Here is a 21,895-nt window from a genome sequence, read left to right on the forward strand (position 1 = left end):
CCACTTCCTTCCCATTGTGAGGAAGATCCTCGCTGCCTGCCAGTAATTACCAATTGTCATCCACTTTCACAAAGCCATATTTCTTTGCAATTTCTCTTGCCAAGTGTGTGGGGACTATCTGTCATCTCCTGGCGCAGCCCGCTGCCAAACCGCCCCCCTAAAAAGAACTTAAAAAAAAAAAAGAAGAAGAAAAGAAAGAAAAAAAAAAACAGCTGGATGTAACATAAAGCTACATCTCATAGATCATGTTGCAAAGGAAACGTAAAGGCTGATGTGCCTTTGCTCAACAGGGGTGTCCAGATACGTCTGACATGGATTCCCCGTGTCCTCTGCTCAACAAATTCTCGCTCCGGGAACTCGACCTGGAGAAGTCCATCACGGTCCCGGTCTGAAACCCCACGAGGAGGTGTGCGGGGAAGGCTCCTGCCCCAGCAGGGCTGGGAGAGCCCCGCAGGAGCCGGGGGGGCACGTCCCGCAGCCCCGGCCTGGGAGCCCACCTGCAGCAGGGGGGGCGCTCTGCTCCCGTAACCCTTCCCAAAGCGTTACCCGCAAGGAATAACTCCACTGTGAGGTGATGAAGGCACGAACAGACACGTCATCACCACTTCGGATGATGTAAATATTTGGCAAAAAAAGGAGAGGCAGCGAGTCGGAGCCATTAACTTTAGCAGGGGGCAGCGGGGGGAGCGTTTCCGCGTCTGTGAGTACCCCGGGGGTCACTAAAAGGGAGGTCACAAGTTTGCACCGAGGTTCCCCTGGAGCTCGGACACTGCCGATCTAACCAAGTAATCATAGTTTCATCATTAGCTTTCAATAAATTTACTTATGCATCTTTTATCAGTATGCATCTTTTATCATTATGCATCAATAAAGCATCTTCAGTAGGATGGCAAGACCACGGCAAAATAAAAATAAAGATAAAAAAGAAATAAAACCCAACCAACAATAATTTGCCACTTCAGCTGGGAAGAAGGCATTGTGCATACAGCTACTCTAATGAGAGAATTACGATAAAGTTGTGTTTATCAGGAGGGGAGGAGGAAAATGACGTATTGTACTGTGTTTTTTTTTTTTAAAAAAAAAACAATAACCACAGGACCGAAACCTTAAAACCTGTGAGCAAGAATATCCCAGCTAACATAAAAGTTGCCTATATATAAAAAGAGAATCCCATATAACTCCACAGCGGAAATCGGTTAGCAAGTATCTTCTGCCCGTTTGCAAACATCAAATGTTCCTGCCATATGTCCATTCTTATTTGTATAGCGGCTGAGAAACCTGAAACGTATATATGCGATATTAAAACAAAACATGAAAGATTTTCCCAGAAATCTGTGAGAGGGGAATGTAGGTCTGAGGCGGGGGTTAAAGGAAGTAAAAAAACAAGTGATGCTATTGCCAAAAACTTTAATATTGAACAACACAGCTGAAGCTTTTATCACGGTACGAAATTTACAGCCTAATAATTCAAACCCGTGTGCTCGTAGCAAGATGTCTCTTCCCCTCTGGGTACCCAAAGGGATGGTTTTGCTTTCTGAGGCAAGGAGCATCCCTGCGAGCCAGGGAAGTCTTTGGGGACTGCAGGTGGCTGAAGACTGGAGGAAATAAGAGGAGGAGGAAGAGGAAAAGGAGGGGGAAGAAGAAAGAGAGGATGGTGGTATTTAGGATCTTAAGTAGGTTCTGATACGTGGGGTGGAAAGAAAATGTGTCCATTACAGAAATCACGAAGGAACCAGACTACGGGGAAAAACCTGCGTGGAAAAAAAAAAAATGGAACCAGAGACAAATGTGTGGGCTGGAAGAGCAGAAGTTTAAGTCCTCCCAAGGCGGAGGAGATATCCGAGCCTCCACCTCGGCATCCTCATCGTTTGGGCAGGTGATGGGGCTTCCGTGTCTCAGTTGCTACATGATTAGGTACCAGCTAAGAAGCTGGATGCGATCCGAGCTTCTTTGGGAAAGAAATAAAAAAAAAGATAGGTGGGCCGGGTGGAGACCACGACATTTAGAAAAAACCCACCCAGCTCCGCGGGGAATGGGAACACTTGCGGTGTCAGTGGGACTCACTGCAGCTTGGAAACGCCTTTCGCGGCCGAGCATAGGCCACCTATTAGACGGGGACAGCCTGGGATGCCCCCCAAGGCGGGCAGCTCAGCTGCCAGCAAAAGTTTCACAGCTCGGGGCCGACCTCTGCCTTTCCCCCTCCCGGGTTTCTCCGTCCTCTGCCCCCCTCCCGCGGGGTCCGCGAAGGCAAATTTCTGCCCACGGCTGTCATTTAGCGAACCCCCCCGCCTGTCCTGTCCTGCCTGCTCCGGGTAGAAATGCAAGGCAGGAGGCGGCAGGAAGGCTCTCAGTAAACTCGGAGCTCCTCGCCCTGCCTGCCTCGGCTTTGCGGGTGGGGTGCGCTCCCGTCCCGTCCCTATCCCCTTATCGATCCCCATCGGCCGTCTGCGAGGGGAAGCCGAGAGCCGGCGGCTGCAGGGGGAGAGAGGGAGGGGGGGAAGGAGGGAGGGAAGGGGGAGATCCCTGCCTGCCTCGGCAGCACCGCCCGTGGCACAGCGAGCACGGCAGCGGGCAGAGCAGCACGGCGGGCTGCGGGCAGAGGGGTCGCGGCCGCGGGGCCCAGCCCGGCCCGGGGAGGGGGGAACGGGGACGAGGGGGGGCCCGTCCCGTCGGGGCAGGGCCCGGGAGGGGCCGGGCTGGCACCGGCGACCTCCAATGGGGGAGAGGGGGGGCCGCTCGCGGGGCTCCGCGCTGCCCGCTCCGCGCAGCTCGGCGGCGGCTCGGCGGGGAGAAGGCGGCCGGAGGAGAGGACGGGAGCCGGGTGTCCGAGGAGCCGGGGTAAGAGCCTGCCTGCGGGGCGGAGGAGGCCGAGCTGCAGTGGCGAGGGTTTCCCACTAGATGTCTGCACAGCTAATGGTTGGCGAAGGCTCCGTCCGCGCCCGGCTGTATCCCCCCGGAGTGCGACCCTCCAGCCTCTTTGAAGTCCGGCACCCCCTTTAGAAATTAAATCCCCTTTTCCCCCGTCCATCCCGTTTTCTTTTTCTTTGTTTTCCCCTTTCTTTAAAGAGCGTTCTGGAGCTTAGGCTAGGATAAAATACGGATTTCTCCACCAAGAACGCTTTCTGGTGTTCGACTCATGCAATTGGAATCCCTTTATGACCTTTGATGTGTTTAAATTACACGGTAAAGCTGTGCACACACCTCGGATTAAACTTTAATCATCCGAAGTCAAGGACGTCCAGGTGGTAAATGACTTTACTTTGACATTTCTACTTTAGAACAATATATGATCCCAGTCGCAGGTCAGAGAGACGTTCCCAGTCTTCTCACCCTTGGAAGCGCAAATACGCTCTTACCAAGAGAGATTAGAAACTCGTTGCTCCTGTTACTTTATTAAAAACCAAACAAAACAAAAAAAAAGGGGAAAAAAAAAGAAAAAAACAAACCCAAGAATTATGGCTCCCGGGTTTCTCGTTCTATCATTTACCTTCAGGCATCTCACAGGATAGGGAAAGCCTTCCTCGCTGTTAAGCACCTCTCTGCCTGTCTTGGTGTGTGTGTGTATAATGATCCATACAGGAATCTAGCGAAGGTTTATATGGATTTGTGTGTGTATAAGTACGTGTACACATATATGCACATACAAAAAAATAAAAATTAAAATTACCAAGGTTTCCCTTCGCTATCGGCTAATGGCTCTGGGTGTTTGACTGTTTCCTCATTAGGAAGCCCTTCCTCCAAAAAGTTATGTCGTAGTTGATTGCTTTAAAAAAAAAAAATCCTCTACAGAATTTCTGTCTGGTCCCATTGCAGTGTGGACGCCTTGTGTGAGCCCAAGGTGAGCGAGGTTCCTCACGAACAAAAAACCTAGCAAATATGTGAGTACTTTTAAGAGAAATCTGGAACTCTTTATTTGCTACACTGCTAGCACCTGGTTTTAAATCAGACAACTTTTGGTTAACACTTAAAAGTGAGGGGGATTTGTGGGCCTTTTTATTGCCAATCAATCTATGACAACTAATTTTTGCGTTGATTTTTACCAATGGATCCCTGCGTCGCATCAACTTCTGCTTCGCTTGGAAGCTGTGGAGCGCAGGGAGCTAAAGCCAAGCCTTTCCCGCGGAGTTTTAGGTCCTGGACTCAGTTATAGGAAAGGCCTAAGCGTGGGAAATCCCATCCTTCTTTTTCTAATTCCTTTTCATCTCCGGTTGGACCCACTGAGGCTTTACACCCGCTCCGAAGGAAATTAAATTGTGATTAAATATTACGTAAATTATAAGGGGATCTGGCAGGAGCGAGGTGGGCTCGGTCAGCTCGTATGGGGGAGCTGGCTAGAAATAAACAGTTCCAGGTAGGCAGCGCAGTCTCAAGAGGGAAGGGCTGAGATTTCGTCTCCGCTGTGGAGTGAGGGCAAGTTCAATTCCTCGGGCACAAAGTACTCGCAACCCAGCGACCTTTATAGCGCGAAAAGCAGGAGAAGGAGTGGACGGGCAGCGACGCAGGCACGGCAGGAGGAAATTGAGAAGGGCATCCACATCTTCCTCCGGGGGTCTGTCCCAGCCCCACTGGGGGGGGGGTGTGCCGCGGTCCCCACAGCTGCCAGTGGGAGGGATGGCAGAAATGGGGCGTCAGTAGGTGGGGGGAGAGGGGCAACGCTGCTGGCGAGGAGAGCTGAGGTTGTGCACCGACCTTACAAAATTCCCGAGACTTTACAGTGGTCATTTCAAGGCTTTTGGAGGCGTTAAAGAAGAAATAGGCAACTTTTTTTTTTTTTTTTTTTTTTTTTTTTGATAGCGCTAGCAATTGTCGGTGAAAATATCTGCTCTGCTCTCCCTCCCAGCCGTTTGCTCCCCATAACCGTGTTACCTATCTACCTATCTGGGCTGGAACAGGCGGCGTTATTGCCTCATGTATTGTTGCTGTTTAGTGGAGATAAATCTGAGCTAAGGAGTCACGGTCGCCATAACCGCAGCTCAATAAAGACAAAAGCCTGTTCACTTCTTTCTGAACGGTCTCGAGAAAGCTGTCTAAAATCCCCAAGTCCAATTATTTAACTGTCCGCTCTGTCCTCCGCTTCTAATTATGAACTCAAGATGTTTAATGTTGGAAAAATGCATCAGTTGTTTTATACACGGACAGAGCCTTTACTTGTGAAACTCACTTCTAAAAAAAATAAATCTGGAAATAATTAACTCGTACAGTTGAGAACATTATGTTGCTTATACTGTAAACGTGTCCTTACACCTTTACAAGACGTTGCAGAGGACTTACTCAACTAATTGAAACTGTTATATAGCAGCGTTATGTATTCAACATACTCGTTACATTTCATCTTTATGGACTTAAGGTTTTATTCCTTTCACAGTCTTTGTGATTTTTTTTTCAGCAGCCGGTCGCTTAATCTGCAAGAAGGAATGATACACGAAAGGCTATGAAAAGCGAAGAAATTTAGTGTTATTTTCTCCGTGGCAGGGTGAGATGGATCACACCATCACGGACGCAGTATTGCGAAAGGAGCTAGCGTGGAAAATATCATCGTATAACTGAGCCAAAACACTTTTCCCCCATCGCAACACCCCGGGGAGAAATGAATGTATGTGTACCGGATAGTTTCTGCACTAACTGGCTCAGGTGATGGGACCTCTCACTTTCAAAAAAGAAAGGAAATATTAATAGTATTAGTAATAGCAATAGCAATAGTAATAGCAATAGCCATAGCCACAGCAATAATAATAATAACAGTAATAATGAGACTAAGGAGTTTCTTTAACTGCATCCTCAAGCAGGGGGGAAGCTGGGCAGGATGAAGCTGGGTGGGCTGCGGGATGCACCCCTCCCGCTGAGCACTGCCGAGGGATGGTTTTGGGCAGCCCCAGGAGGGGACACGAATGGCCGTGCCGCCGACCACAGGGGAAATATCCCTCGCGTGGGTCCTGGGAGTGGCCACGGCGGCTCGGAGCATCTCTGTGTGTGTGTATATGTTTCTCTGTGCGCCTGTGGGCGCACAAGGAGCAGCGTGGGGTCCCATGAGCCCCCCCGCCACTCTCAGAGGCGACTTGCTCCCGCAGACAGTTTGCCCTTCATGCTAGTGGCCAGCGAGGCCACAATGAGCTGTTTTCACTGCTCTCACCAGTGTTGCGCCTTCAGGAGCTGCTGGAGACTTTTGTTCACCCGGAATAACTAGCACTCACATAGGCGCATACAAACGCCCGATTCACGGGGCAGCCGGAATAAGGACCAGGATGTGGGCTGCACTCTGGGCTCGGGTTTGTGCTGAAGACACAGTCCTCCGATTATTATTTTATGTTATTTTCAGTGCAGAGGGCACTACATGGGGCTACTTCAGATGAATGAATGCGTCTCCCGCAGAGACCGCCCCGAAAAACTTGCACCCGGCTGGTATTTAGAAACAGAGCCTGGCATACCGCGAAGAAGGGCGAAGTGAAGAAGGAAAAGCTCCTAAGTAGCAGGAAGGGTCACTCACAGGAGGGAGGGATGTGCATATTCTCACACTCACGTGTACGAGCCTGCACACCATAGCTGTGTTTCTAGATGAAGTGGGAGGGTGCGTGTTAGGAGACGTTTTATTAAAAAGTGTTCCCAGGGCTCAGGAGGAGAGCAGCCGGTGCTGCAGAGCTGCACTTTCAGCTCTCCCAGACAGGCTTCCCTCCCAGAAGCCGGGCTGCATCCCTGCCCTTGCACTCGGCTGTCAGAGCCAGGACCCGCCCTGGCGAGCCGGAGATAAGCCGGCATCCTTCGGCTGGCCCCGGCTCTGCGTCCCGTGTACTTCCCAGCGCCCAGGGGCGGAGGGATGGAGAGGGCAAACCCCGGCTCTGCGCCCCCTGGCTCCGCACCCTCCGGCTCCGCGCAGGTGCGGGGATGGCGGTTTCCGAAGCATGTGCTCAGCACGCATCGGGCACTGTCTCCTCTTGCCAAAGTGGCCGTGTGATTAACGCCGGCCGACGGCTCCCCCCGGCCCTGCTCCCCCTCCCCTTTTCTCCTCCCCGCCCGCCCCCTCCTCCCAAAGGTCCTTCGCTGGTTTCAATAAAAGGCAGGATCTGAGCTTTCTCCCGTTCGAATCAAAGAGGTGTTACGATTGGCTGAAACGAGGGGCAGATGGGGCATTTTCAAAGATATTTCCAAACAATATGCAGCCGAGGCTCCCGAAGTTTCTCGGGAAGCGAGCATTGTCTGGTAAAACAATGACAGTAAATAAATCAGTCATCGGGGTCCCCGTCGGGATCCTGCGGGGGGTTTAGCCCGGGTTGCTGACTCCCCTTCCCCGGCTCTCTACTCATTAGAAAGTTAATAGGAGGCGCCGGAGATTTACCCCGGGGTAACGGAGGGGGGATAGGGCTGCCAAGGCCGAGGCACCGGGGGAGCTTTGCTAACAGCCGTCTGGAAACCGAGCCCGGCGGCTCCCGCCGTGGTGGGGACGCCCGTGCGCACCGGGGCGCGCCCGCTCCTCTCCGCGCAGCGCCGTGCCGGGCTGTACCGGGCTGTGCCGGGCTGTACCGGCTGTGCCACGCTGTACCGGGCTGTGCCGGGCTGTACCGGGCTGTACCGGGCTGTGCCGGGCTGTACCGGGCCGGGGGCGACGCAGGGCTGTGCCCACCCGGCGCTGGCATCGGTGACGGGGCTGCTTTCGCTGGGCTCTTCGGCCGTGGCCAACCCACGGGTGTTTTTCGGAAGGTAAAGCGGGTGCGAAGAAAGATTTATAGGCCTCCACGAAGACGGGAAAATTAGGTCTTTCAGGTATAGAGTACACGCCAGAAATAAAGTTTCGCGATTTATTTGCTCAGTTTTCAGTTGATAAACTCCGTACTGCTCCGAAGGGAAAAACTTCCCTGGCTCTCCGTGCGCACAAGGCAAGATTTACGCTTGCACAGAGGAGTCATATTCGGAAAGAGATGGCAGAGCAGTAAAGTCCTTTTGGACACGATCTTTTCAGCCCCGGACCTCACCGTCCCCCCAAAACACTGATTTTTCTGCTGTCTTGGTTAAATGGGAACAAAAAGTTTTTACGGCCTCCACCGTGGCTTGAGTTGAAAAATTTTGCATGGACGACGGTGAGATTTGTGCCCCAGAGCTAGATTTTCTGCTGGAGAGCTTGGAGTCCTGCACAGCCCCGAAGTTTTACTAGTCAGCATGCTTTTTACTGCACAGCTCGTGTGCTCTATCGAATGCGATTCCTGGAGGGGCATTTTTGCACTGAGTTTCGCTTTTACGTGGCCACTCGTTTTAAATCGTGAGAGATTCAAAATCAAGGTACAGCCATTTAGTGAAAAGAAACCCGCCCCAGCGCTCTACTGTTAATGAACAGAAATTATTCCACTTTCATCTCGCCCCTCAGAAATATTTTTACTCAGAAAGGGCTGGCTGCTAATTGGGGTGCGCAGTTGCCTTTAATCTCTAACACAGCGCTTGGAACCTACCCAGAATGAATTAAAATAAGTCTGATAAACAAGAAGTAAACATGGCTTCCCAGTAAAACTCGTTTTATGATCACAGCTTGTGTGCCACCTCAAAATATTAGGTTTAGGCATTTAGGGCATAAAGAATAAAACCCCTTTCCAAAGTCGCTAACGCTCACATTTGGTACTGTTTTAATCTTTTCTATTAGAAGTACAAGGAAAGAATATCTTTTGTTCTAGTAAACTACGGATGGAGTAGAAATTTGCATGTTTATACATACTTTCTGGGCTGGAATCGTCCCCCGAACCTACGTATAAACATGTTTTATTTTTTCGAAAGCAGGCTGCAGGAGATTAAAAGATCATCGTCAGCAGAGAAGTTATTTTTTCTCTCTGCTCTTCTGTATTTCTGCTAGCAAGTAGAAAGAACAGAGTGTGCGAGTATGTGTGAGTGTGTGTGCTGAAGGGAGGGAGGGAGCTCTGCCACACAGTTTTGCAGACGTTCAGATTTATGCATGGCGAGATGGGTCTGTTTGTAGGAATTACAGCACGGAAAAGCTTTGGTCGAGCAAGCTGTAGATCATAGTTGCATGATAGCTGAGCGAGTTCCAGGAATAAAGTGCCAGCCGTGGAAATGGCTCTCGTAAAGCCCACGTCAGATGGCTTGCCGTGCAGAAGTACCCCCTGCCCTCAACACCTAGCAGCCCCGAAATCGCCGGAGAAAAGTTACTCGAGTTCGCGTTTTGGCAAGCGCCATTTGCTTGGCTGTTTGCTTGGTTGTTCTATTTAAAGTCATTTGCACCCAGCTCATCCCCGGAGCATCTGCATGCCCACTGGAGCCAGATCTGGTTTCCTGGGCGCAGCCCCGTCCTTGCTCGGCAGCAGCGCCTGGCAAATGTCGCCTGAAGAAGGAAGGAGCCCGAGCCTGCAGTGCTCCCGTTAGGCACCGGCGTCTGTCCGCTCCCCGCGCCCCCCCCCCCCGCGTGCTCCCAGCCAGAAACACAAAACGATTAAATCAGCCTGAAAGCCACTCGAAAGAGCAACGGCGAGGTGAAATGTGCCGTGTTTGTCGAAGGATTTCAGAAAACAGGTGAAGAATTAAGATAGGACTTAATGCCATGCTTATCGCATGCAAATGAAATATTTAATCTGCCATTTCATCTCTCCTGTGTGCTCAAACACCTCCAAAAGTTCTTTGAACAAATATTTAGTTTCCAAGCTATAAATTCGTCTTATGCAAAGAGAAAGCTTTCAGGATCTCCAGTTTAAACTCGTTCCTACCACTTGTTGTGGTGCTGAGAATTATCAAACCGGTCAGCTTACCTTTCCCACGAGTGGTAATTAAAAGAGAGCTAGCGTGTGTGTGTGGGGTGGAATAAAACAGGATAATCACATTCAAGTAATGGTGAGCTCACAAGCTGTGATTAGTATCCTTCCAAGCCATTTAGCTCTTCAGTTGACTCCTGATTTTTTTTTCCAATAGCCCTACAGCAGCTCTGTTTGTAGAGTAACCCTGCTGCATATCAAGATTCCTTAATAATGTCATTGTAAGAAAGGAAGATGGAGAAATAAAACAGTTAAGGAGAGGAACTGCTAAAGTATTCTCCAGTCTGTCAAAGGAGTTATCTAAACTGAGAATTTCTTTCCCTATTCTCTCTGAGATCCAAGAAAAGCATGCGGGGGTTGTTTGGTCCTTTAAGACATGGGTTGGGATGAGATGGGGTGGGAAAGGGAGGGAGAAAGGAGGATCCTTCTGAAAGACTTCCATGGAGGTAAGTTCTCTCCACTTCCAGGGGGAGAAAGCCGGCCGTGGTGACAGTGAGTTAGTGGCTTTTGACAGGCAGGTGAGGGGCCCCTTTCCAAGCCAGTCTTTGGTGGGGGGGTTGGAGGGGGAGCGGGAACCTTTTCCAGCGACCCTACACTACTTAGACAGCATTTATGGATGGATAAAGCTGAACATTGGACAGGACTCCCTGAAGGAAAAGAACCTTTCAGTGGAGCCATCAACCTGTCATCACTGCAATAAAGGTGTAACACACAGGAGTGCTGGTAAGAGCCCAGGGTTTATTTCCTGGCCCTGTCATATGACAAGGGGCCAGGGTTACCAAAGGTTACCCCCTCACATGGAAAGGATCAGCGGCCATCAGGCCCAGCAGCTGCTTCTCCTGCCTCCTGTCTCATTTTTTATTTTAACTCATGCGTGTGTCTTGTTAGAAATGGAAAACCACCAGCCCCATTCAGCTGCAGCCATACAGGTGATGAATACCACATTTGCCCACAGCCTTGGAAAGCCAGCCAGGCCAGAGCCGAAGGCTGAGCACCCTTCTGCACCCACCTCACGTCCCTGGAGGTGTTCCTTCTTCCAGCGGGTGGAGGCATGCCAGGGGCTCATATACCAACACTGCCAATGCTTTTCCGATAAAGCTATTTGGTGTCTTCCAAGCCAATCCCTCCACAAGAGTCTTCTTACCCACTCGTGTGAAATGTGCCATGTTTTTGGCTGGATGTTGCAGTGTCAGTCCTCTCATGAGTGTGGCACTGTGAAACTGGTGTCAGGAATTCTGTGAGAAAGCTAGACAGAGACGTTGGCCGTGTCATTCTTTGTCCTGTAATTCCTTGTTACATGAGAGATGCAAGCTCTATTACAGCCTCCCAGGCAGCGCATATGGGCACAAAAGGAGCAATGACAAGGAAGGCCTGGAATCTAGGAAATGGAAAGGAAGCAACTAGAGACTATAGAATTAATAAGAAAAGCTGTTTTCCACAAAAGAAAAAAAAAAAAAGGTAATGATGGCTTTGCTGTGGTTTCCTCCGGTCATACACTTGTCAGACAACACTGTCCTACCCAGGATGTGGGTGTAGGTAAAGGGCTTTCTATGAAACCTTGCAATAAAATCTACAACAGAACATAAGAGAGAGCAAAGCATCAGTTATAGATCTTGGAGGTTTACATTACTTTTATAGAGGGTTTGGGCTATATTTTAGATTTACCTAGTGCTTACAGAGCCAAGCAGTGGTGTTGCAGACAGAAAATATTTGCTACCTCTGAAGAGCCAGAATAACGGCTGGGTCCTTTGATTCAGCTTTCCACCCCTCCACAAAAAAACCCTGGAGCAAGGGTGGCCAGGAGCTCCTGGGCTGCCCCTGCTCCTCTGTGGTCTTGATGCTCTACGTGGGTCAGACAGACCCAGGCTGCCTGATTGCAGAAGGCCTCCAGGCACTGCGCCAGTGGTGAGGAGTTATTAGGGCTAACAAGTCCTTAATCATCCATCTTCATCATTATTATTATTACCACTGCTCCTTAGCACCATTAAGCTCCATTTGTGGAGTGTGCAGAAAGCAGAAAACAAAAAGATGTACCCTGCCCCAGACGGTTTTCCATCTATGTGTAGGAAAAGAGGTAGTGCTGAACACTGGAGAGAGGTAGGAAACAGAAGACAGTGGCAACTTACCTGACCAGCATTTGCCCTAGGAGCCAGGAATCAGGCAGCTTGGAAAAGAGCTGTTGGTGAACAGACATTTTTTCATGAAAAAATTTTAAACAAACATGTTAAATCTGCAATGTTTTGGGAGTTTCATTTCAGTTTCTCAAGAGGGAGAAAGGAAAGTTCCTGCAGGATCAAATGGGGAAAAAGAGAAGGTGGTACAACACAGAAGCGTGAGAGAAAGCATGAAGCTTGTCATTAAAAAAAAATAAAAAATATATTTTTTTCCACTCGAAACCTGCTCTAATGACAACTGTGTCATTTCCATTTCAGATGTTGCACAGCAGCTGTATAATGCCTGGGATGCCCCTAAGCAGACGAATTGGATTACAAACTGGATTTGTCTGTTTTCCAAAGACAGAGTTGCGGAGGAGTACTGTAAATTGATCCTAATGAATAGGGTAAGTGGGTGGGTTGGTCTTAGCTTATTAGCTTTAAATATCAATATGAACAACAAGGATATTGTTCCTCTTTAAAATACTACTGGCTATAATATTAACAGTTTTCTTCACCATAGAAAAACTGTTAACTGGTCACTACTGCAGTCATCGCCACGAAGAAACTAACATTACCCCTGTTTTACAGGCCGGGAAGTGGAGTCAGAAAGATTAGGGCTTGCCCAAGGCCACAGAGCCAGCAGTAAGGCAGGAAGAGAGCTCCAGATTTCCTGGCTCCTACTCTCCTTCTAAATTCATCATCCACACTCCAGTGACTTCTAAACATTTTTTTTTTCTGAGATAAAAAAATGCCTCTCCAAGTGGTTAAACTATGTCATGAGGTTCTGCCCCAAATCAGTGTCGTGGAATCAAGTGCTGCAAGGATGTGATTTAGCATGTTTTGGAGAGGCTGTTTTGGGGATACCTTGCACAACGGGACATGATGTGAGTGCCATGTGAATACAGCTCTGCTGTCTGAACTGACCAGAAGCCTAGATGGGAGAGCAGTACTATGAGCCAGAAACGGTGGGAGAACAAACCTCTGAGAGCAGGTATAACCGAAGAGGGCTTACTCTGGAGGATTCAGGCTGTGACTAGAGAAAAATAAAAAAATAATTAAAAAATCCCTGTCACTTAACTAAGGTTTTGCCCTTGCATTCATTTGCATAGGCAAAATGCCAAGTAATAGTTGGTTCATCTGTTCCGTAGGTGACATACCCACTGTTGAGCCATTATAAACCCAGCATATTGATTTCCCTCTAGCTGACTGAAAACCTGTTTATACAAAAACAAGCCACTTGAGCAGGAGTGAGCGCATAAGCAGGAGTACCCACATAAGGCAGCACCTCACTGAGGGCTGTGATTGATGATTCATCTTGGATTTAGCTGATGTAGCTGAAGAGGTTACTGCTGTTTTCACTCCAGCTGTAAAAGGAGGGATGTCTGCTCCTCGGCCATGGTGTCTGGTGTGTTAATTTAAACTGAAATCATGTTAGGTTAATTAATAACAGTAGCTGTGAATGAAGCAGCTGAAGGTAGAGATCTCTTCTGCGCTGTCAGCAAAGCTGTCAGGGCTCAGGAGTCAGAGACTCTAATTAATGTGTTCCAGCAGTGGTTTCTATAAACCTATTTTCCATTTCATTGCAATGGGCTAAGAGGTGCTGTATCCATCAGTTGTGCTGTCATACCTGCGAGGTGGTAACTTGCAGCTGAGTGCATCATCATTGCTGAAGTTGCCTGTCAGGCACATTGAGGGTGACCTGTTCTTCCCTGCTCAGATGAGGCCTCCTTGATTTCAAAGGAAATTAGTTTCAACACCTCGTATCCAATCTCTGTGCAGAACTGAAGTGTCCTGGGTTGTAGTTTGAGCTGGAAATCTACATGGAGACTTACAGGAGCCCTTTACCTCATCTGAGTTTAATTTGGTTACATTTAATTCAGGTGAACTTGGTGCAAACCAACACAAGACACTCAAGCTGAACTAGGAAGCTATTAAAAGAATTATACCATGGTAATGAACATCTACTATTAAGATAGAATCTGAGTTTAAAATACTATGGCCCTCCCTGAGCACCTCCATACATGAACATTCTTGTTCTGAACAAGATCCTGTGTTCTTCCTTATCTCCATTGAAAACCTGGGTTTGTCTAACCAGGAAATTCACCTGGACTGAGATGGGGTGTGGATCTGAGGTGGAGCAGCAAGTCCTGCATGGACATTCATAAACATTTCCATGTATGAACAAGTCTTTAGCCTCCAGTCACAGACTTCATCAAGAAGTTCAGACTTCATCTGTATGTTGAACTCTGTCGCCCAAACTCTACCGATTACAGAGCACAAAGTATTTTGTGAAACTGCCTGGTACATGATTCAGATTAGCAATTCACTTCCTCTGCTCTGTGTTAGGTAGGCACCTGAAAGTTAGCACTCTGCTGTTATTTTGTATGCGACCCACTGAAAGGTGTCAGCTCAATACAAACGTCCACCACTGTTTTGACAGTGAGGTATCACGGTAATTGCTTTCATTAACTTCTCCTGTACAAAGGGTGTGCAAAGCCCTCCAGACAGTAGGCAGAGAGAGAAGAAAGATGTATTCCTTTAACTACCTTATCTGAGGTGCATCTAAAGGTGAGTACTTGCACATAGGAAACCCCAGTTCTTGGGTGTTAGTAGATTGCTGCTCCTTAGGAAGGTTTTCATGAGTAAGCATGAAGGCTTGATGCCACAGAAAATACAGACTATAGGCAGCACATCTGCCATTCCTATAGAGTTGGTGCCTTTTGCACTGGAGCGAGAAGCCACAGGCATTTGGCTGAAGTGCTCCACCTTTCTCCCAGCCAGCTTTTCCTGTTCTTTTGGGGTATAGTTTTCCTGCCTGGAGATTTCCTACCCAGCTCTTTGTTTAAAGCCTAAGTGCCCATCTTGTGGGAGGATCACTGGTCTCCCTGCAGGGCTTGGAAGACAGCGTATTTTCATCCTCAACTCATACATGTGTACCGGTTTCAGAAGTGAGAAGCTGGCTTCTGCTTTAGACTGCTTTCACTGAGAGACGTGCAGATCTCCTTTTATTTGTCTGAAGGAGACCCGCATGTTGCCTTCTTTGGCATTTACCCCATGGAGCTCTCCTGCAGAGCCATTTCTTGTGGGGGAGGTAGAGACAGTCTCTCTCTAAAGGTTGTGCGATCATCAGGCAAATACTTGGCAAACACATAGCTTAGGAAGAGTGAGGAGAGTGTAATAACATCCCTGTATGGAGAGACGAGCTGAGAATTCCCCTCTACGCAAAGAGCTATCAGGTTTAGGACATTACTTTCCTTATTCCTGTCATCATCGCCACTCACATTTGTTTCTCTTGAGCTGGTGATGACTGGATTGGGCCCTAACCTTCTGAAAACTCAGACCCTTTGGCTCTCCAAGCAGCTGCTCTTCCACTGTCCAATTTTCATGCTGATGTATCCATTTGATTTTCATCCTAATCCACACGAAGTTCATATTTCTTAGCACTGGGAGAGTTTTGACCCAGCAGGCACCAGAGTGGTTATTATGTGAGATTAATGCATCTGCCATATAAAGATTCCTTCAAGACTGTTCGATTTTGGGGTGTTCGGGGATTTTTTTTTTTTTCATTTTACAGTATGCACTTTAAGAAATTTTAACCCTTCTTTAGGCATGACTTTGTGTGTGCATGTGCGTGTGTGCCTAACACCCTAACATGGGTGCGATCAGTTAAGGGGTTGGTTTACAAACCCACATTTCCATCTTGCACGGATCTGGCATGGAAAGCTCAGAAAGCAGCCAGAAATCAAGTCCTCTCCACTCCCGCCCTTTTTATTTCTGTGAATGAGTATGTAAGAGACCTATAAATCCAAAACTGTGCAGGCGTGGAGGAAATCATAAGAGTCAGCCTGGTGATATTACCGCGGGGAGCTGTGAAATCACCGAGGATTTATACAAGCACACACAGCGATGTTGTCATTAAAAAGAAAAAAAAATGAAATGGGAGGATGGCTGTTTTACCCTGTGCTGCGTGTGGCGGCCACTTCGGACATATGGTTTCAGTACGTCCCCTGGGAGACGCCAACGCGAAGGCAGAAAGTTTTCCAGCCCCACCACTCGTTTGGAAATCAGCCCTTCCCGGGGCAGTTTAAGCAAACCGGTGCTGGTCTGGCATCTTTGGCATCTGGGGAAGGGCTTGCAGGGGAGGGAGGTCATTCCTGTTGCTACACCCAGAGCCACCGGTCACCGAGGCCAGCCTCTGGCCAAGCTCAGGAGGATCTGAACTGTCTCTGCTGGAGGGTGAAATAATAACCTCGACGCAATTAATGATGCCCAATCTACCGCGAAGTCGGGCGTCGTCCCTGCCGCTGCCCCAGGAGAGGATGCTCAGCCCACGCCGCCCGGAGCTCGCTGCTGCTCGATGGGGTTGGGCGGCTGGATTGACCTCCCCCGTGTCAAATCCACGCGTGTTCAGTCACCCACGACGGGGCGAACCGCCAGCTCCCACTGTGCTCGTTCCCTCCCCCGATGGGAGACAGTTTGGCAGCACACGCTCCCGGCTTTATCCCATCCCCAGTGCCTCCCTTGCACCCAGCCCGAGTGCCAGGAAACGTTCCCCTTTTCACAACGTATTATCCCGCTCCTCTCCGCGTTGTGAGGGCTCTGTTTTATGGTATTTATTTATTTATTTATCGAGAAACACGCCGATGCCAGAGGATGGTTTGGGTTTTTGCCTAAGAACCGCGGGGACTGCAACTAAACATATTTGGAAGCAGAACTAAGCCGATCAGATTGGTATTTTTTTTTTTCCTTTTTTTTTTTTTTTCTTTTTTCTCTCCACGGAGTGCTTCTTTGCGAGAAGGGAAATGGGAGCAAGCAAAGGGGGGCTCCCCTTTGAGCGGACTTCATGCATCTCCAGGGCCCGGCAACCTGCTGCCACGCAAAATAAAGGGAAAATGTGTTTAAAGCATGCGTGCCTCAGCTCTCGTTTTCTGGTGTCCGGGTCTCCCAAAAACCGAGCTCCGGCCCCCACCGCCTCCCGGCCTCGGGTCGGCCCCAGCGGGCTCGGGTCGGCTGCTCCCTGAACGCTGCGGTCCTCTTCTAGTGGAAAGGGGCGGGAGAAGCATGGGGGAGACCCTCAAATGTAAAAAGTTTCCCAGTTTTCCCTACGGGACCATCTTGCTATGCTGATGCCAGGGGGAGGAAGCCAATCCGGTAAGGTCGTTGGTGTTTCCTACCCAGCGTTAGCCGGGGATAACCAAAAATATGGCAAGAAGGGCGTACCCACACACCCAACGAGAAAAGAGCAGCACATGGGATGTGTTCCACACGCTTTGATTTTATTTTTTTTAACTGCTGGTTGGCAGCCAGACTAAAAGCATTCAAAACGGGCTCTGTGGACTGGAAATGAAAAACTCCTACAGGTTGCCGCATACCCATGGTGGGAGGCATGTACTGGCGCATCGATGTAGTCTTTCCGGATCTGAGCAGATTTTTCGGAACTGGGTTTTAATGGGGGAATAAGAGCGGGAAGAACATGTCTACGTGCATACATGCCATAAATATGCGCATGTGTGTGTTCGTGTATATATACATATATATATATATGCGACAAGATGTGATATATGGCACAGACCACAGATCTAAACGGAGAGCGCACATCGCGTGTCAGAGGAAGCTGATGAAGCCGATTAAAGCACGGGGGCATATTTACGCCGGTGTTTTCACATCCACACCCGTGGCCGCCTGTGGGAAACGTCCATTTCTTGGAGACCCACCGGCAGCAGCAGAGGGGAGAGCGGCGGGGACAAATAGCGGTGGCTGCGGCCAAACCTTAGCCATGTGCCTCTACTTTCCCCGGGGGCCGCCCCAGCAGGACTTGTCTGAGTTCAGAAGTAACCTGCAACAGCCAGTTCTCCCCCTAGAAGTGTTTCCAGGCGTTTATGCACCGGGCAAAATGTTCTCGACCTGGAAGGATGGTTATGATGCTGATGCTGGTGTCAGCTCCGAAAGGACCAGCGAGTTACTCCGGGGCTGCGCAGCCGTGCCCTGGGGGCAAGGCGTCAGGAGGTGCCGGTGGTACCCGGCCGCTGGGGGGGCGCCGCCCCGGTGGCTCCTGCCCTGCCCCACGGCACGGAGGCGGTGCACAGCGGCACCGGGGGCGGGAGCCGCCGGAGGTGCTGCCCGCCCGGCCTGCTCCTGGGAAAAAGGCTTCCCTGGCACAGGGAAAAAAAAAAAAAAAAGAGAGGGCGAGCGGGCTGGCTTGGCTCCTTTCATCTCTGCGGCCCATCAGCAGTGGGGGGCGCAAGAAGACAGCAGTTAGTGTAGGGCCGCCGTGATCACAGCCGGGGACCGCCGGCCGGGAGGGAGGGAGGAGGTGGGATGCTGCAATTGGCGCTGCGGGGAGGAGGGATGCGGTGGTGGACGGGGAGGGAGCGGGGAGCCAGGCGCGGGGCTGAGCTGGCTGGGGGAGGCAGGGCTCCTGTTCTCGGCCAGACCCCCGCAGCCCCGGGGGTGGGCTGTGTTCCCTCCTCGTCTCCTTTGGGGGTGCCTGGGACTTAGGGATTAGCTCCTGGGAGATAAGTCTCGAAAAGTGTGTGCTCCAAGCCAGCAAAAACTAGAGCCATCCGCCATGGGAAAAGCGTTGCAGGGAAGCCCAGGAGCAAGCAGCTAACACCATCTCTGTGCCACGGCTTCCCTCCAGCACAGGCTGCCTGCTGCAGCCTTCGTGTTGTTATAGCCATGCCCTGCGTGGTATTGCCCTGCCTGAGAAACAACCACTCGCCTTTCTCTGCCAGGGTTTCCTAGTATGTGCTCATTTCCTTTTTGAGAAACGGCAAATAGCCAGGCACTGGGGCTTTGCTTCTAACATAGTCTTTTCTCACGCCCATTTTCAGGCAGCAAAACAGGCCTCTGCATGAACATGCCCTGATTCCCCTCCCCATGCAACACCGATACACCCCCTGTCCCCAGCAGAAAAGTGATGGTCTCCCCACAGGCTAGTATCCCCATCGCCAAGGTCTGGCCAGTGCTGGGATCAGTGGGGAGGCCGATTTCTCCTGTGCAGCCCCACCTGGAAAGCAGGAGGCCTGAAAGACAGAAGAAGAGCATGGACATGCTGTGTAGCCCCAGGAGCAAGGGTGGCCAGGTGGGTGTGCACCAGGGTGCAATCCTACACTGCTGGTAAATGTGTCCCAACTCTCAGAATTTCCTGCTTGTTCCTAGGCTGAACTCAGTACCTGCTGGCAGAAGCACTTGACTTACTGTGGAAGTTTTCTACAACTTTGCTTTTGCCCTAATTTTTATCTCCCAGGCCCAATAGTCTTCTGAACTGTGATGTGCATGATGTGCTCAGAGGTGAACTCTGAGAGCGCAGAGGGCAACCATGGGCCATGGGAGCAGGACCCTCATCAGCACCGTTCATCCATGCTGCCATCCTCACTCGTTGCACATACCTTGCTGCTCCACACTGACTTGGGCTACGAGTCGCCCCTGACCTTGTCCAGGGGACCATGTGTTGCCCAGACACATGGAAGAGAGGTGGTGATCAGACATCAGCACCCAGGAAGCAAGATCTAGACATTTTTGTGTTAGGTAAGAGAGCTGAAGTTCTTGGCCACTGCTCAGTGAGGCGGGGTGGATGTTTCAGTTTTGCCAGACAGACCCAGCCTATGGATGTGCTACTCCTGAGGGGAATGCACATACCTGTCAGGCTAAACATAAACCAGGCACCCACACCTGCTGTTAGGATGCATCACAGTAACTGATGATGTCATCTCAGCCTGGATAGCTGTAGCCAAAGTTTTTTGAAGGTGGGACTGGAGGTTAAGGGGTTAAATTTTGACTCATGATCATAAAAATTGGGTCAGACTTTCTGTCAAAGTGGCCCCAGGGTATATAACTGAGATTTATTTATTTTTTTTTTCTTCTCTGTGTTTGCTTTGGGGAAAAATTGAATGAGGCAGAGATAGACAAAAACTAAACAAGGCTTCTGCCTCAGCCCAACACCCAGCCTCAGTGTGGATTGATGGAATCAAAATGTCTGGTCTAGCTGACTAGGACCCTCCCCTCCCCTCCCCTCCCCTCCCCTCCCCTCCCCTCCCCTCCCCTCCCCTCCCCTCCCCTCCCCTCCCCTCCCCTCCCCTCCCCTCCCCTCCCCTCCCCTCCCCTCCCCTCCCCTCCCCTCCCCTCCCCTCCCCTCCCCTCCCCTCTCCTCTCCTCCCCTCCCCTCCCCTCTCCTCTCCTCTCCTCTCCTCTCCTCTCCTCTCCTCTCCTCTCCTCTCCTCTCCTCTCCTCTCCTCTCCTCTCCTCTCCTCTCCTCTCCTCTCCTCTCCTCTCCTCTCCTCTCCTCTCCTCTCCTCTCCTCTCCTCTCCTCTCCTCTCCTCTCCTCTCCTCTCCTCTCCTCTCCTCTCCTCTCCCTTTATTGCACACACAACTTTCCATTCCTCCTTCCACAAATGGAGCATCTTTACACGCATCTGGAGCTTGTTCCCATGGGGTCATATCTGCTCCTTTTTGAACCAAAGGGAGAACTCCCCTTCATCACAAGAGGCATACAGTTGGGTCTCTGGGGGAATATGCCGACTACTGGCGCTTCAGGAAATGCGTGAACCTCCGATAGCGAGAGATCCCTCAGCACTTCAGAGGAACCTTCCACAGGGATTTCTCGCTCTCTTCCTGGGGAAGAAAAAGGTCCCCAGGATCCAGTATATGGGACTTTTGCAGCCATTCTCTCTGGGCTGAGCAGACAGGGATTCAGCTTCCACCTCTCAGGCTCAATCCCCAGAGCTCTGAACCACAGCTACACGCCTCTCCACACTGCTCTGTTAAAATAGCATCAGCCCAGCGAAAATACCGACATTTGGCCCTGGTGTAGCAGAATCGGGCCCAAAGCCGCCACTGCGGCTGGCAAGCGAAGGGCTGCAAGAGGGCGCAGACAGCCTCGGGTCCGACCATGCGCATGGGATGACACCGTGCGTTGCAAACGCCCCTCGTTTCGGCCATTTCCTTCCGGGAAGGGCCGGCAGGGAGCCCCCCTACAGCCCCCCCGTGCCCCCCGACAGTGGTGGGAGTAGAAGCAAAGGGGGGTGGATGCGGGAGGGAAGCACAAAGAAAGCACCCCCTGCCCGGAGCAAAACGCTAAATGTAGTGACAGGCTGTGTGTTTGCCTCTGGCATTCCTGCGGGTTGCTCTCGGTGGGGATACATCCCCCTGAAAGGGTTTTCGGGCATTTCTAGACAGGCGTGGGGTTGCCCCTCTGCAAACCCAGAGCTTCTGCCTGCTTCTGCAAGTGATGCTGAGGCGCGCCGGGTCACCGGCATCCGACCCCAGGGGGACGAGAAGATGCACAGGATGGGGAGTTGCGGACTGATCTCTCGTTAAATTTCATAAAAAAATATATGTATAATAATAATAAAAAGCCTCGTCACGGGAGCCACTGAATGACTGTCGCTTTTCATTTACCTGTGCCTTCCGCCGAATTAAATTCCCACCATAAATATTCTTCTGCTTTCAAATCAGCGAGTTTGCCATGCAGATCGTGTTTTTACAGCTCATGGTAACATTAAAAGGATGCCGCAGTTTTATGGCTCTCGACGAGTCTGGAAGCGATAGCAATTGAAATCGAAAGCCCAGATTCCTGCACGATTTACTCACTGCCACCAGTAAAGCAGCAGATCTAGTTTCCACAGGCAAACTTGTCCTGAATGACCCAGGGGTGGGATCTGGCCCTTCTTTTTTTTTCACGTTTCGATCTAACAAATTAAAACTCTCCAGAGCCTTCTGTGGTGGCAGAGAAGTGCTGCTTCCGGCAGGCAGCAGGTAAAAAAAATTAAGAACAGGCAGATGCCCTCCGCAGATATGCTGAATGCCATATTGAGAACTACCCGTGTCCCGGCTTGTCCTGTAAATACCAGTACACGCTCCCCCAGGCACATCCCACTCGCAGGTCTGTCCTCTTTCTCCTCCACGCCACTTACGGGTTGTTTGCTGTCACTGTATCAGCTTGTCTTTACACCCCAGAATAATGCGCCTATTATTCTCTTCTCTCCAAAGCTTCCACC

The 21,895-nt window shown here is 50.4% G+C and overlaps 1 long non-coding RNA gene across 1 annotated transcript; it reads left to right on the forward strand.

Moving 5' to 3' along the window:
- The first annotated feature begins 2,217 nt into the window (after positions 1-2,217).
- LOC136790041 (uncharacterized) lies at positions 2,218-7,944 on the forward strand. Its single transcript, XR_010829199.1, has 3 exons — positions 2,218-2,838; positions 3,814-3,878; positions 5,387-7,944. It is a non-coding gene; the product is annotated as an uncharacterized lncRNA (long non-coding RNA).
- The last annotated feature ends 13,951 nt before the right edge of the window (positions 7,945-21,895 follow it).

Source organism: Anser cygnoides, chromosome 2 (genome assembly GCF_040182565.1).
Source record: "Anser cygnoides isolate HZ-2024a breed goose chromosome 2, Taihu_goose_T2T_genome, whole genome shotgun sequence".
NCBI classification, from domain to species: domain Eukaryota; kingdom Metazoa; phylum Chordata; class Aves; order Anseriformes; family Anatidae; genus Anser; species Anser cygnoides.